The sequence below is a fragment of the Pan paniscus genome, chromosome 3 (assembly GCF_029289425.2).
Source record: "Pan paniscus chromosome 3, NHGRI_mPanPan1-v2.0_pri, whole genome shotgun sequence".
NCBI classification, from domain to species: domain Eukaryota; kingdom Metazoa; phylum Chordata; class Mammalia; order Primates; family Hominidae; genus Pan; species Pan paniscus.
The window spans coordinates 170,884,003-170,897,679 of NC_073252.2; the positions used below are offsets into that span (position 1 = coordinate 170,884,003).

Below are 13,677 nucleotides of genomic sequence, written 5' to 3' on the forward strand. Positions count from 1 at the left end.
AGGCCAAACTTCTGGATTGCCTCATGTTGTTTAAAACATCCGCCCCTAGGAAAGGGTTGGGAGGCTCACAAATTCCTGTTATACTTAAAAGAGGAAATAGACCAGAAAGGTGAAATTGAGTTTATGTAAAACAATGTATGTATTACACAGAGAAATGAAAACTCTTCAGTAATTCATTGGCGATCTTAGCACATGTCTCAGAAAGCAGAGAAAACTGGTTACCTCCAACAACTGCAAACAGTCATGGTCTGCATAAACTTTGTCCTGTATAATTGGCCACAACATAAGAGCATTTGCAGAAATTGATGCTGTTCAAGTGTCCCCTATAATTGGGAAGCCAGGATTTTGTCCTCTCTACCCCCAATAAGTATAATCTTTTATAATAAAAATTTATATTTTGACAACCTGACATAGCTATGTTTAAAATCAAAAATTAGTAATGGCAAGTTAATAGAATTCTGTGGATCCATGAGTCACAAAGTTCAGCATCAAATAAGAACACAGAAACAGAGAATGCAGAACACAATTTCTGCCAGGGGAGTAGGAATGAGTTGAGGGCAAACAAGGGACTAACACCAAGAACATGTAAGATAGAATCCCTCGGCTTAACATTTCAGTCTTAGATTACCTTGCCTGTTTTGATTCAAGAAACTTGAATAGATATTGATAGGTTGTGGAATCCTTTTTTTCTGTCACTTAGTTTTAGATTTGTTTTTTTTTTTAAACAGTTTTATTGAAATACAACTCACACATCACATAATTTTCCCATCTAAAGTGTACAATTAAGTGGATATTAGTATATTCACAGATACATGCAACAATAACCACAGTCAACTTTATTATTTTTATTTATTTATGTTTTATTTTTTAGACAGAGTCTTGTTCTGTGGCCCAGGCTGGAGCGCAGTGGCACAATCTTGGCTCACTGCAACCTCCACCTCCCAGATTCATGCAATTGTCCTGCCTCAGCTTCCTGAGTACCTGGGAGTACAGGTGCGTGCCACCATGCCTGGCTAATTTTTTGTATTTTTAGTAGAGACAGTGTTTCACCAAGTTGGCAAGACTGGTCTTGAACTCCTGACCTCAAGTGATCTGCCTGCCTCAGCCTCCCAAAGTGCTGGGATTATAGGCATGAGCCACCATGCCGGACCCACAGTCAACTTTAGAACATTTTTATCACCTCAGAAAGAAACGCTGTGCTCTTTAGATATTGCCTATCTGTCCCCCATCTTCCCCTGCCACCTCCCATTCCAAGCAACTACTAATCTATCTTCTGTCTCCAGGGGTTTATCTATTCAGGCCATTTCATATAAATGAAATGATATAATGTGAGATCTTTTGTGACTATCTCCTTTTACTTAGCATGATGTTTTCAAGGTTAATCTACGTTGTCACCTGTTATCACTGCTTCATTCCTTTTTATGGCAGAATAACATTCCACTGTGTAAATATACCACGTTGTATTACTGCTCATCAGTTGATGACAATTGAGTTGTTTCTATCTATTCTAAGATGCGTTAATGTTGCTATAAACATGCGTGCATGCATTTTTGTATGGATATATGTTTTCATTTCTCTTGGATAGATACCTAGGGGTGGAATTGATGGGTCATGTAGTAACTCCATGCTTAACTATTTCAGGAACTCCCAGACTGTTTTCCAAAGTAGCTGCACCATTCTCCATTCCCATGACTCCATTTTTCTTACTTCCCTTAGGACTGTTAAAAAGTTAGCCAACTTAATATCCAAGTGAAAGCACAAAATACTGGGGTGGTCTATACACAGTCACAACCACGAATAATTCTCAGAATAATTCCGCTTTCACTTTCCTATCCATTCCCAAAAGTATACTGACCTTCTACAGCAAGTCACAGCAAATCTTGAGCAGATTCACGTAAGAACTCTGTAGTCCTTTGTAGTAGCTCTGTGAAATGCAAACACCTTAAGTATTTTATCTTCAAAAAGGAAGTGAGATAGATAGGAAGGGCATGACTGTCTCCATGAAGCAGATGGAAAAACAAAAACACAGGCAAATTAACTTCACTTGCCTTAAGACACATCTAAGTGGTGATGTCAGAGAGAGTATCACATATTTCAATCTCTTCCCTCAAGGAAGTTATAATTGAGTAGGAATTATAAGGTCTTACTAAGATCATACATGATAACAGTACAAGCTGCATGTGCTATGAGTCAAATGAATGACAAGCCAAAATTTAATAAGAGCACGGTAAAATGTGAGAGCAGCGGGATAAGCGTGTACCGGGGAGGATGAAGGAAGATATAAGGAAGATCTCCTGAAGGAGAAGAAAAGGTGGCAGCAGAACTGAGCTTCAGAGGATGCATAGGAGTTTGAGAGTTTGACTCAGACTAAGTTGAGAGAAGACACTCCTGGCCTACAGAGCAACAAAACCAATGACTTCGAAAATGCAAGCAGAGCCAAGGAACAATGGGTAGTCCAATCTGAGTGGAAAATATTCCCTTAAATTTAGCTGAGTAGTAACAGGTTGTGAGTTTGGTTATAGATGACAGATGAAAGAATCTGGTCTTGGCCAGGCATAGTGGCTCATGCCTGTAATTCTAGCACTTTCGGAGGCCAAAGCAGGCAGATCAACTGACGTCAGGGGTTCAAGACCAGCCTGGCCAACATGGTGAAACCCCATCTCTACTAAAAATACAAAGACTAGCTGGGTGTGGTGGCTCATGCCTGTAATCCCAGCTACTCGGAAGGCTGAGGCAGGAGAATCAATTGAACCCAGGAAGCAGAGGTTGCAGTAAGCCAAGATTGCACCACTGTACTCCAGCCTGGGTGAAGGGGTGAGACTCTGAAGGGGTGAGACTGTCTCATTAAAAAAAAAAAAAAAAAAAAAAAAAAAAAGAATCTGGTCTTTATTCAGTAGGCAGTAGAGAAACACTGGCAGAAATTTTAGCGAAGGATTTTCATAAACAATGTGGTGTTTCAATGATACTATTTTGGCAATGCTGTATAAAAAAAAAGGTAAAAGGATAGGTAATGAAAGTGGAAACAGTAGATATAAGACTAGCAAAGTAGGCCAGATGCAGTGGCTCACACCTGTAATCCCAGCACTTTGGGAGGCCGAGATGGGTGAATCACTCGGGGCCAGGAGTTTGAGACCAGCCTGGCCAAAATGGCAAAACCCCATCTCTGCTAAAAATACAGAAATTAGCTGGGCATAGTGGTACATGCCTGTAATCCCCGCTACTCAGGAGGCTGAGACAGGAGAATCACTTGAGCCCGGAAGGAAGAAATTGCAGTAAACCGAGATTGTGCCACTCAAACTCCTATGCATTTTCTAAAGCCCAGCTTTGGTGCCACCTTTTCTTTTCCTGTAGTGAACAGACATCCCTTTGAGACAGGGGACTCTGTCTCAAAAATAAAATAAAATAAAATAAAATAATAAAATTTAAAAGACTAGCAAAGTAGTCCAAGTGTAAAATAACAAATGTCTAAATCAGAGATTCTAAACCAGGGGATTATTTTGCCCCCATAAGACATTTCCAATGTCTGGAGACATTATAGGCTGTCATACCAGGGAGAGTGCTTCTGGCATCCATGAAGTAGAGACATCCTACAAAGCACAGGAGAATACCCTACCAAAAAGAGTCACCTGACCCACAATGTAAATAGTGCCCAGGTTGAGAAAACCTGGTCTAAATCAAGGTGGTGGCAAGGGAAAATAAAAGCAAATGACAGATATGAGAATTACTTTCAAGGAAAAGGTGATAGGATTTGATGATTGATTGGGTTTGGGGGCAAAAATTGGGGAGTAGATAGTTTATAACTTGCGTGGTTGACAAAATCATGACAGTGAAAACAATTTTTTTTGAGACAGGGCCTTGCTCTGTCACTTAGGTTGGAGTGCAGTGGCACCATCACAGCTCACTGCAGCCTTGAATTTCCAGGCTCAAGCGATCCTTCCACCTCAGCGGATCTACAGGCATGCACCACCATGCCCAGCTAATTTTTTTTTTCCTTCCTTCCTTCTCTTTCTTTCTTTCCCTTTTTTCTCTTCCTTTCTCTCCCTTTCCCTTTCCCTTTCCCTGGCTGATCCCAAACTCCCGGGCTCAAGTGATCCTCCTACCTTGGCCTCCCAAATTGCTGCGATTATAGGCATGAGCCAGTATGCCTGGCCAAAAACCAAAACTTTTTTAAAGAAATTGGTAGTAGGAGGAAGGAAGAGTGTAGTGAATATATATTTTTTAATCCTCTCAGTATCCCAATTTTTGGAAACAACCTCTTTCCCAAAATGTAATGTGATTTGGGTGAGGAAGGTAACACCCGCAACCCCACCCCAAATGGTACTTTCCTTACCTAGGTCTGGCCAATCAGAATCCACTGTATACTTGGCCTTAGGGAATGGTTCTCTAGGTGGGCATGCGATCCTGCAGGAATTCTACGCATATCACGCATGAAGCTAGCCTGTCTGAGAGCAAAATTAAACAAAGGCAGGCAGAGGAGAGTGAGTGAACGAGAGAGAGAGAATGAATTTAAATAATATCGTTTAAGCTCCTGGATTCTGCTATGCCTGAAATACAAGATTTAGATTTAGATTTCCCAGTTAGATTAAGCCTATATGTTTCCTACTTTGCTTATGCTAGTTTGAGTTGGATTTCTATCACTTTTAAATGAAAAAGTCTCAGCTAATTACAAAAGGATGAGATTAGTTTTAGATATGTTAGTAGATGGAAAATATATTGAATAGGTGTAATTTGGGGAGTGGCTACAATGTAGGAGATTAGATTAAATTAGAAAATACATTTTGGAAATCATTTCTTTATATGTTACATTTGGATGCGAGAATAGTTGCAATCCTTTGAAACAGGCCAAGGATAGACAGAAATACTTTGTATTTTATAATTTATAATAAAATAAAAGGGATTATAAATTATTATTTAAGAAGTCTAAATTATTAACTTGTGATCATTCAGAAATAGTAATTCCAGGAAAGATGTTGGAAACAAGTTACTTATGAGCTATTGAATTATTTGTAGTTTCCACCACATGTAGAATAGCTTTGAATGTGTTCAATTCTGCTCTATCAACATGTTAATCATTTGCCCATTTACTCTTAGATTTCTTTTTTCTGCTTCCCCTGTTCTGCTCTGTATCACAGAGGGTTGATTTCTGAAAAACACATTACCAGTGCTTCTTTGCTAGCTGGCTTCTGTTTAGTTTGGTTAGTAAGCATCACTGGCAGGAGTCTGGAACGTAGGCGGGGAGAAGCCAGTGAATGCTCCTCCATTCCTCGCTTTGGCCAGTACTTCTGATATTGCTTGTGTCTCCTCCGTGGTCCCAGCTTCCCTGGGGAAGCCTTACCCTTGGTGGTCCCAGCATCCACTGAGCAGCCCCAGCTCCTAAACTGTGGTGAAACCACCTCCTGTAGAAAGGTGATGGTAACTTCCTACTTTTGCAAAGACCTGCCTTCACCATTTGCTGTTTGCCTTTTTAGCACTTCCCACTTCTTAAGTTCCCCATGTTAAATTCTCTCAGTGAAACCACTTGGTCTGGGTTCTTTTTTCCTGACTGTACTCTGACTGATTCATTTCGCTTGTAGTCTCCAATTCAAACCACCAGAAATGGGATGATGAACAGGGGAACCAAAGGAGCACATTGACCATTTCTGCCCCTTCAATTAAATTATATAAGATGTATAAAACTATTGCGTTGCTAGTGGTAGACATAGACATAGAAAATATAGTTCATAAGGATCATATAATGTAAAGCCACATATAAACAAAATAAAAATATAAAATAGTATAGCTGTAAGTTTTAGAGTTCAAAGGAAGGAGAGGTTGGTGTTAATAGTAGGTAATGGAGGAGATAAGACCAGAGCTGAACTCTAAAGGATGGAAAACCAAGTGGTGAAAAAGAACAGCCAGCAAGATGTGGGGGAGAAGGGTGGGGCACAAGGAAGGAACAGGATCGGGCCCGGTGTGTTCACGGATGGAAGATGGACTGAAGTGAAGGCATGGCAGGGAGGGTGTGTAAATTGTTTCAGATAGTTAAGGAAAAGTCACACCACAGAGGTTCTTCAACAACAGGAAGAAAACCATGAGGTCTCTATTCAGAAAAGGTGAATGGAGAGACTGTCCTTAGACGATGAGGGCTGTAGCCCCTTCTTCATCTGGTTATGAAACACAGAACAAGGAGTCTGAAAGCCAGATTTTCTTCCCATTAACCACTTTGTAATCTTAAAATCCTTAGGGTCTTGGTTGCCTAATTGCAGAGTAGTTTATAATAAGTAAGAGTAACCTAAAAAAAGTTCTTTGTTGCTGTTTTTCAAGTTGCTAAGTATTTTAAAGATATTTACTACACACCTAATCTTATACTCCAAGATTAAGAGGTTAGTTTTATTTTTGCCAATGCCCAATGTACTCCTTCACAATAAAGATGACTCTAGGTTGCATAAGAGTAACCAGAAAGAAGGGTATTTTTCCTAGTACCTAGTTCTAGAACATGCTGAATTGAGTGTAACTCTAACATCAAAAAACTAGAGTAGATAAAATGAAGTAATACTTTTCACACAGTATATTAATTGCTATTAAAAAGTGAAAGCATACATAACCCCTAGAAAGGGCACATCATTTGAAACTTGATGAATTTTTTGAGAATGAAAATGAAAAGCAACATTAATGCAAAGGTTAAAAACAACGTTAGAATTTCTAAGTGGGTTAGTTTGACAAGTGGCTGATGAAATAAAATTCTACATCCCACTTTATATTAAAGTGAATTTGTTTTGTCAGGTGTATTATAATTCACATTAGAAAAGCTAGTAATCATTTTACTGTTACTTCCACCTTTATTGTGGGAAGAACTTGGAGAAGCAATAGCTTAGCTCTTATCCAATGCCAGGAATGAATTGCAGTCGGAACAAACAAAAGACTTAATTTTAACCTTTAAGTGAAAGCAGGAATAGCACACATGTAACTGACATCTTATCCAAGACAGATTTTTTAAAAAGAACAAGAAAGAGAATAAAAGAAGTGATGCTAACTGGAACTTTAGCATCTGGCAGAAGAAATCAAATTTAACTTCTACCACTGTATAAATTAATATTGGTAAAAATTAGGTTTACATTTTGAGTCTTTGAAAGGATTTTCAACTGTCTTTGAGTCTGTTTTAACTTCCACCAAAACTGTCAGAATTTCAGTACTGATAATAAAAAGAATTACAGTAGATATGGTCTATATAATGTTATGAAATGAAGACATATGTGACTCGAGCATAGTTTGCAAAACATGTAATTTCATCTATGGCTTAAGCTGGGGGTAAGGGGCCTTTAATAGAAAGTAGGTAAAAATAAACCTCTTAACAGAAGGCGAATCAAAACTTACCAGGGTCCCATAACCACGTCATTCAATAAAATGAGCAGGCTGGGAAATGAAGAAAAATTAATCCAAAGGGCGTTTTCAGTTCTGAATAACAACATAGCAAAGCAAGAGCTTAATTGTTGCACTTCCACAAGATGATGATGATGCTGAGCAGTCTCCTGAGTTTGACAAGAATTTCAGTGAACCCTTAATTGTTAAGTCATTATAACAACTACTGATGTGTCATCCCTACTATAATTGCTTTAGGCTCTTTGCAGCACCTGTTTTGCATTTAGTGTTAGCATTAAGAGACTTAACACACATGTAAAATAAGACTATTACTCTGTCAGCTGCATGTATACATTTGTTATAAAGCTTTTTTAAAAACACACACACAGCCGGGCGTGGTGGCTCACGCCTGTAATCCCCAGCACTTTGGGAGGCAGAGGCGGGTGGATCACCAGAAGTCAGGAGGTGGAGACCAGCCTGGCCAACATGATGAAACCCCATCTCTACTAAAAATACAAAAATTAGCTAGGCGTGGTGGCACATGCCTGTAACTCCAGCTACTTGGGTGGCTGAGGCAGGAGAATCACTTGAACCCAGGAGTCGGAGGTTGCATTGAGCTGAGATTGGGCCATTGCACTCCAGCCTGGGCGACAGGGTGAGACTCTGCCTCAAAAACAAAACAAAACAAAAAAACACACACAACACAAGGGAATAACCTGCATCTTTTAGTGTTGTGCAAATGAGATCGCCTCTTTGAGCTCTGAAGGTCAAAAATTATAAAAGGAAACACAACAACAAAATTCATGCAATCAATCCAAGAGCAATTTTACAAAAACCTTGAAAAAAGAGAAAAGCAGTAATTTTCACATAGCCAGTATTCTGAGAAAAGAGGATTTATTTACCTTGGTAGCCACTACATCCTCCACACCTCCTAAAATGCCTGTGCCCCAACATCATTTACGTGGCCAAAGCTGCTTTCAGCTCAACCTCCTGGCCCATGAAAAGGCTGAGAAGTCATGGAAAATGGAGTCACTGGAAACAGAAGTGAGCCACGACCCCACCCAGTCTGCTCTTCTCATAGCACCCTTCTGTAATGAGCGGGCAATTTGTAAAAAGAAAGCCCTTGAAAATCACCGGTTTACGTTCCAGTTCTTTCTCTAAAAACAACCGTGGTCCTTATCTGAATAGATTGACACTGAATTTATGCAGATAATTTACATGAATATTTCAATCTCCATTGATGGAAGTAGAGGTTTATGGGATCTAACCTCAGAGCCTCATTTGTCAAAACAAAAACAGCCATTATTGGGAGCCTCAGAGTAATTTATTCCCATCACAGTATTAAAAATATATGTATCAGGATGCAGCTGTGAGATCAAGGTACCTTCAGGTCCCCTCTCTTGTCAGTCTCTGGAAGGATAAGAAAATGTCCCCACTCTGATCACTGAGTCAGTGTAGAACCACAGTCCCCCGGGTGGGTTCTGTGGGATGGTACTTCTGTGAGAATAACTTAAGTTACACTTTAGCAGGAGCGGCCTGTCCGACCTGCAGCGTTCCGTCAATGGCACACTGGGCAGCAGCTTCATGTTGATGCCCCAGGGTGGGTATACAACTCATCCTCCACAGGGGAGAGGTTTTGAAATACTTCTGATATCAAAACTACCCAGTAGCAGGCTGGCCTCCTCAGCCCCAGAGCTGTTTATCTTGTTTTAGAGATGATGTTTCCATTCTTTCTTTAACATGAAAGCACAGTGGATAGATGGAAGTTTTGAAAACCTGTACCAGAAAGATTTATCAACTAGTCCATTTTATCATCACTTGAGAAGAGTTCAGAAAGTATGCCTTCCAAGATGAACAATCTAGAAAAGAAGAGAGTTAAAATAAACTGCTCTCTAGAGGTATTACACTAAAGAAAAACATAAAGACCTATAGTGGCTATTCAGGACCTACTATTTTTGGTTTTGGTGACAAAAAATAATTTGGAATAATATCCACTAAAATAGTGGATATGCAGAGACTGCAAAATGAAACCACAACACAGATACAATCTGAAAGTAAATGAGCTGTGACTCTTAAAAAATTAAAAATTCTCATACCAAAAAAATGCAATGCTAAGAGAGTTCTCAAATTTTTTTTCTATTCCTACTGTAGTAGATAAAAGGCCGTGTATATTTTACAGAAAGAGAAATCCAACTCACAGGACACCCAGAGAGTAAGAGAGTTGTCAAAGATTACATAGCAAGGTCACTCTTGATTTTCAGACTCTAAACACACTGCTCTGGCCACATTACTGCACTGTTGTTTCAGAGGTCATTTTACATGAAAGCATGTTCTCTTTCATTGCCAAAGAAAAAGAAGTAAAAGATTTCACTAGATATATTGGACCAGGTTTAGGTATTAGAGGAAAAACAAAATCATTGGTTTGTTGTGGTTGACTTAATGCCTTACAGCCTCACTTTCTTAACACTACAAGCCAATAAAATGTTTTACTTTGCACTTTCTTGGAAGCCAGTTGAAAGTCGGCAGATGGTTTCCCAATGGCCTATCAAGGCACTTTTTCTGATCTCCAACTTTGTGATGGATGTGATATAGTTTTAAACTCAAAAATTTTATGGCAAACTGTGAGGTTAGAAGAAAGAAACAGGTGTTGAGTGATACAGAGATACATAGGATCAAGTTACTTGAAACACCATTTTCATTTTCAATTTTTTTTTTTTTTACTTGAAAGCCAAGGAAGGGGTTTACTCCCTACAGCAAGGATATTTTGAAGATGAAAATGCAAAGTTGGGGATTTTGGACTAAAGTTGTCTCTCCATCATAGAAAAAGCATGAGTTTTATGGCTTTTGAAGAAGATTAAGCAAGAGATGGGTCTCTGAGAAAGGCCTGTTAAGGATATGAATTGTTAGGATAGAATAGTGCAAGTGTAGCAAATTTCTTTACTCTCTGTGAATGGCATGGAAGGAGATATACAATTGCATTTGTGGAATTAAAGGCATTCTAAAGATTTATGACTTTTTACATTCATTTTAAGGCATTCTGAAGATTTATGTCTTTTTACATTCATTTTAAGGCATTCTAAAGATTTAGAACTGAAACTGATTGTAAAATATGAGTCAGGCAATGTCTGCTTTTTGCAGCTACTGCAGGGTTTGATTTGCAAATGCATTTGATTTGGAGAAATGGCACTTTGTAATTTATCCACTGGCATAATAGATGATCCAACATTCATTTAGTCCCTTTCCCCATGCTGCTAACAAAATGCATTATGATTTAGTAAAATTACCTGGTATTTGGGGCAGGAAAGGGCCTCGGGAGATTAAAGGTGAGAAGGGGTTATATTGCAGAATGATGTCTTCTAGGAACTAATCTTGCCCGAGGGCGATACAAAATGAGCAACTGGTGAAGGCAGTTACAGAATAGCTCATATTTGTTTTTTTCAGCTGAGTCCAGTAATACTTGATGGTTAGCATTACCAGTACATACACACAACTATATTGCATTTCCCTTGGTTTTACTTTCATCTTATTTAATATTCCTTCATAACTTTTTACTTAAAACACAGCGTAGAGATGTAGGAAGAAAATCATGTGGGTACATAAATAATTCATGTGCACCTGAAGGCATAAAAATCATGCTAGACAAAAACAAGTAGTAAGAAAGGTGAACAAGAAGTTAAATTTAAATGTTGTTAGAGGGGAAAAAACACCCCAGTGTAAATCTAACTGAAGGAGTCTGAAATTTAATAAAAAGTGACATGGCTCTCTCAATGAGAATGTATGTAACCTTAATCTTTGGCCCACATCAGGGCAATTAAACTAATTCATCAGGGATTGTCTTGAGTTTGAATAACTTTAGTGTCTAGAAGATTGTTAATGTTAAGATACAGAACTATCAGCTCAATATAAAGATTTCCAACTCCATTTACAGAGTGTTCTTCTTTGCCTTCTAAGATAATTTTCTGAACTATGCCCACGCTTCTTAGGAGCATGCCAATCCGCTTGCAGACTTCAGTGGCAGTAGCAGTATGTCTCCAGACTTTAGAATTAGAGGTTCCAGCACTGACTAAAAGATAGTAACTACTTTTTAAAGATAATATGTGTATTTAAAACATAAAACATATTTTCAGGGAAAACAATTTTAATAGCCTTAGGTTTGATGAGGCTTTACAAAGCATTTAACCATGTTGTATATACTTTAGAGGGATATTTAATAGATTAATATTCATTAGTTTATTTTCTCAATGTATTGAAGCAAGTACACCAACAGAAAAACAATGCACAGTAACCTAAAATCTCAAAGAAATGTAAGTGCACAGGTATAAAAGGCAGCAAAGCTACCTTTTTACATATTAGTGTTATACTTCCTTAGGTATGTATTTCCTTTAATTCTATATACTGATAAACTAATGATACTAATAATGGTTAACACTTATTTAATACTATGTCAGGCACTATGCTGAGTATTTTACAAGATCTATCCCATTTAATCCCCCCAACAACCCTATCAGTTACCACCAATGTATAGGTGAGGGAATGTAGTACAGATGAGGGAATCTGGATAAGAAACTTGCACAATAATTAATGCCACTAATGATAGAATTATCTGCAATCCAGATCCACTAAAATTTCTCTCTGACTTCAATCATTCTTCTTTATAATGAAAGATACTTGCAGCCAAGGAAAAGGAGATCATTTGCAAGTGACTGAAAGGCCACATCCCTATCTAGAATTTTCTTCTCTGTAACGGTTAAGATTCTCTCCCTCTCTCTCTCTTTCTGTCTCAAGAGATGGTGACTCACTCTGCTGCCCAGGCTGGAGTGCAGTGGTATGATCCTAGCTCACTATAGCCTGGAACTCTTGGGCTCAAGTGATCCTCCCACCTCTGCCTCCCAAGTAGCTGAGACAACAGGCACAGACCACTATGCCTGGCTATTTTTTTTTTTTGGTAGAGATGGGATCTCACTATGTTGTCCAGGCTGGTCTTGATCCTGGACTCAAGCAATCCTTCTGCCTCGACCTCCCAAAGTGCTGGGATTATAGGCGTGAGCCACTATGCCTGGCCTAGGTTTGTCTCATAATTATCCTTGGTTTGGGGAATAAAGAATAAAGGAAACAGTCACTGCAAGTCCAGAATCATTTCAGACTCCTCACAGGACTGGAGGTTGAATGGGGCACCAACTGCTTGGCTGGAAGGAAGTAAAGAGGAGAAAGGGAGAGATGGGGCAAAGGCAGAGAAGACAGTGGTGGAGACAGCAGCAGTGATGTTACCTGGCTCTACGATTTCTCTTTACTGATCAGTAGCCAGCCCTTTATTTAATTTTCCTGTGCTCTGTCCAGGACAAAAGTGTTCTTCCTAGAAAACCCTTGATTTATTAGAGGAGATGTATTCTAAAACAAAAATTGAAAGGGTGTCTATGAAAGAGATTGTGGGAAGATGAAAAGGGCATTTCCTCCCCCAAAATGTAGTAAAACACAGGAGGAAATCTGAAAATAAATATAATATTTCTCTTACACACACAACAGAATCACATTAAAATTGCCTTAAACCATTGTCTATAGTAGGGTAATCTAATGATTCTAAGATTTCTTGTTAATTGATGTCCATTCACTTTGAGAAGGATTGAGGAAAGTAATAGAGCCTCTTTATTATACTGCAACCTTGCTGATGATGGAGGTTTGGGATTGTATTTTGATTTTTGAGAATGAATGCATTTCTGACCAGGTCTTGGAAGCTCCAAAATAATAGGGCAGTCTTCAAAGAAAGGCGCTTGTAAACTCTTTGGAGAACTACTGAGCCTTTTATCTTGGAAGTCAGCTCTTTATCCACATGCAATTAGTCTAAAATACAAATCCTTCCTGAGAAAGTTCATGTAAAAGAAACAGTATTTCTAACAGATTTGTCTCATGCTTTTTACTTACTATAACATCATACTGGAAGTTGGAAGCAAAGTCAGGGGTCATCCAAATAGGAGTTTCTTCTAAAACTCCCTAAGAAGTAGTCATGTGCTAAACACCATCTGTGGTAGAGAATTCTACCTTCATAAGATAGTCATTTCTTCATTATTCTGAAATAGAGTCTGTCCCCCTTCATTATTCCACTCATAGGTAAGAGATCAACTTCTTGGAGCATCAGAAATTTCTAATCTCTCTGCCACCTAGCAGTCCTTTTACATTTGAAGACAGGTGTACATATAGAAGCCCTTTCTGTCTTGCTATTTTGCAGAGAAAATAACATGGGATTTGGGGTCAGTCCTAGATTCAAAATCCAGCTCACCATAAAGCACTTACACAAACCTAGATACAATATTAAATGTCTCTAAGTCTCTGTTTCCTTAATGA

The 13,677-nt window shown here is 38.7% G+C and overlaps 1 protein-coding gene across 9 annotated transcripts in view; it reads right to left on the minus strand.

The window, feature by feature from the left end:
* LOC103786936 (atherin-like) overlaps positions 1–13,677 on the minus strand; it is a 133,898-nt gene that overhangs the window by 85,328 nt on the left and 34,893 nt on the right. The window contains exons 1-2 of one of the 9 annotated variants that reach the window (XR_010112068.1): positions 4,331–4,655; positions 1,856–1,924 (exon numbers count right to left, since the gene is read on the minus strand). The exons of 7 other annotated variants lie outside the window; for them this stretch is intronic. The gene's annotated coding sequence lies outside the window, so the exon portion shown is untranslated. One more of the 9 variants, XR_010112067.1, reaches the window with a different exon arrangement.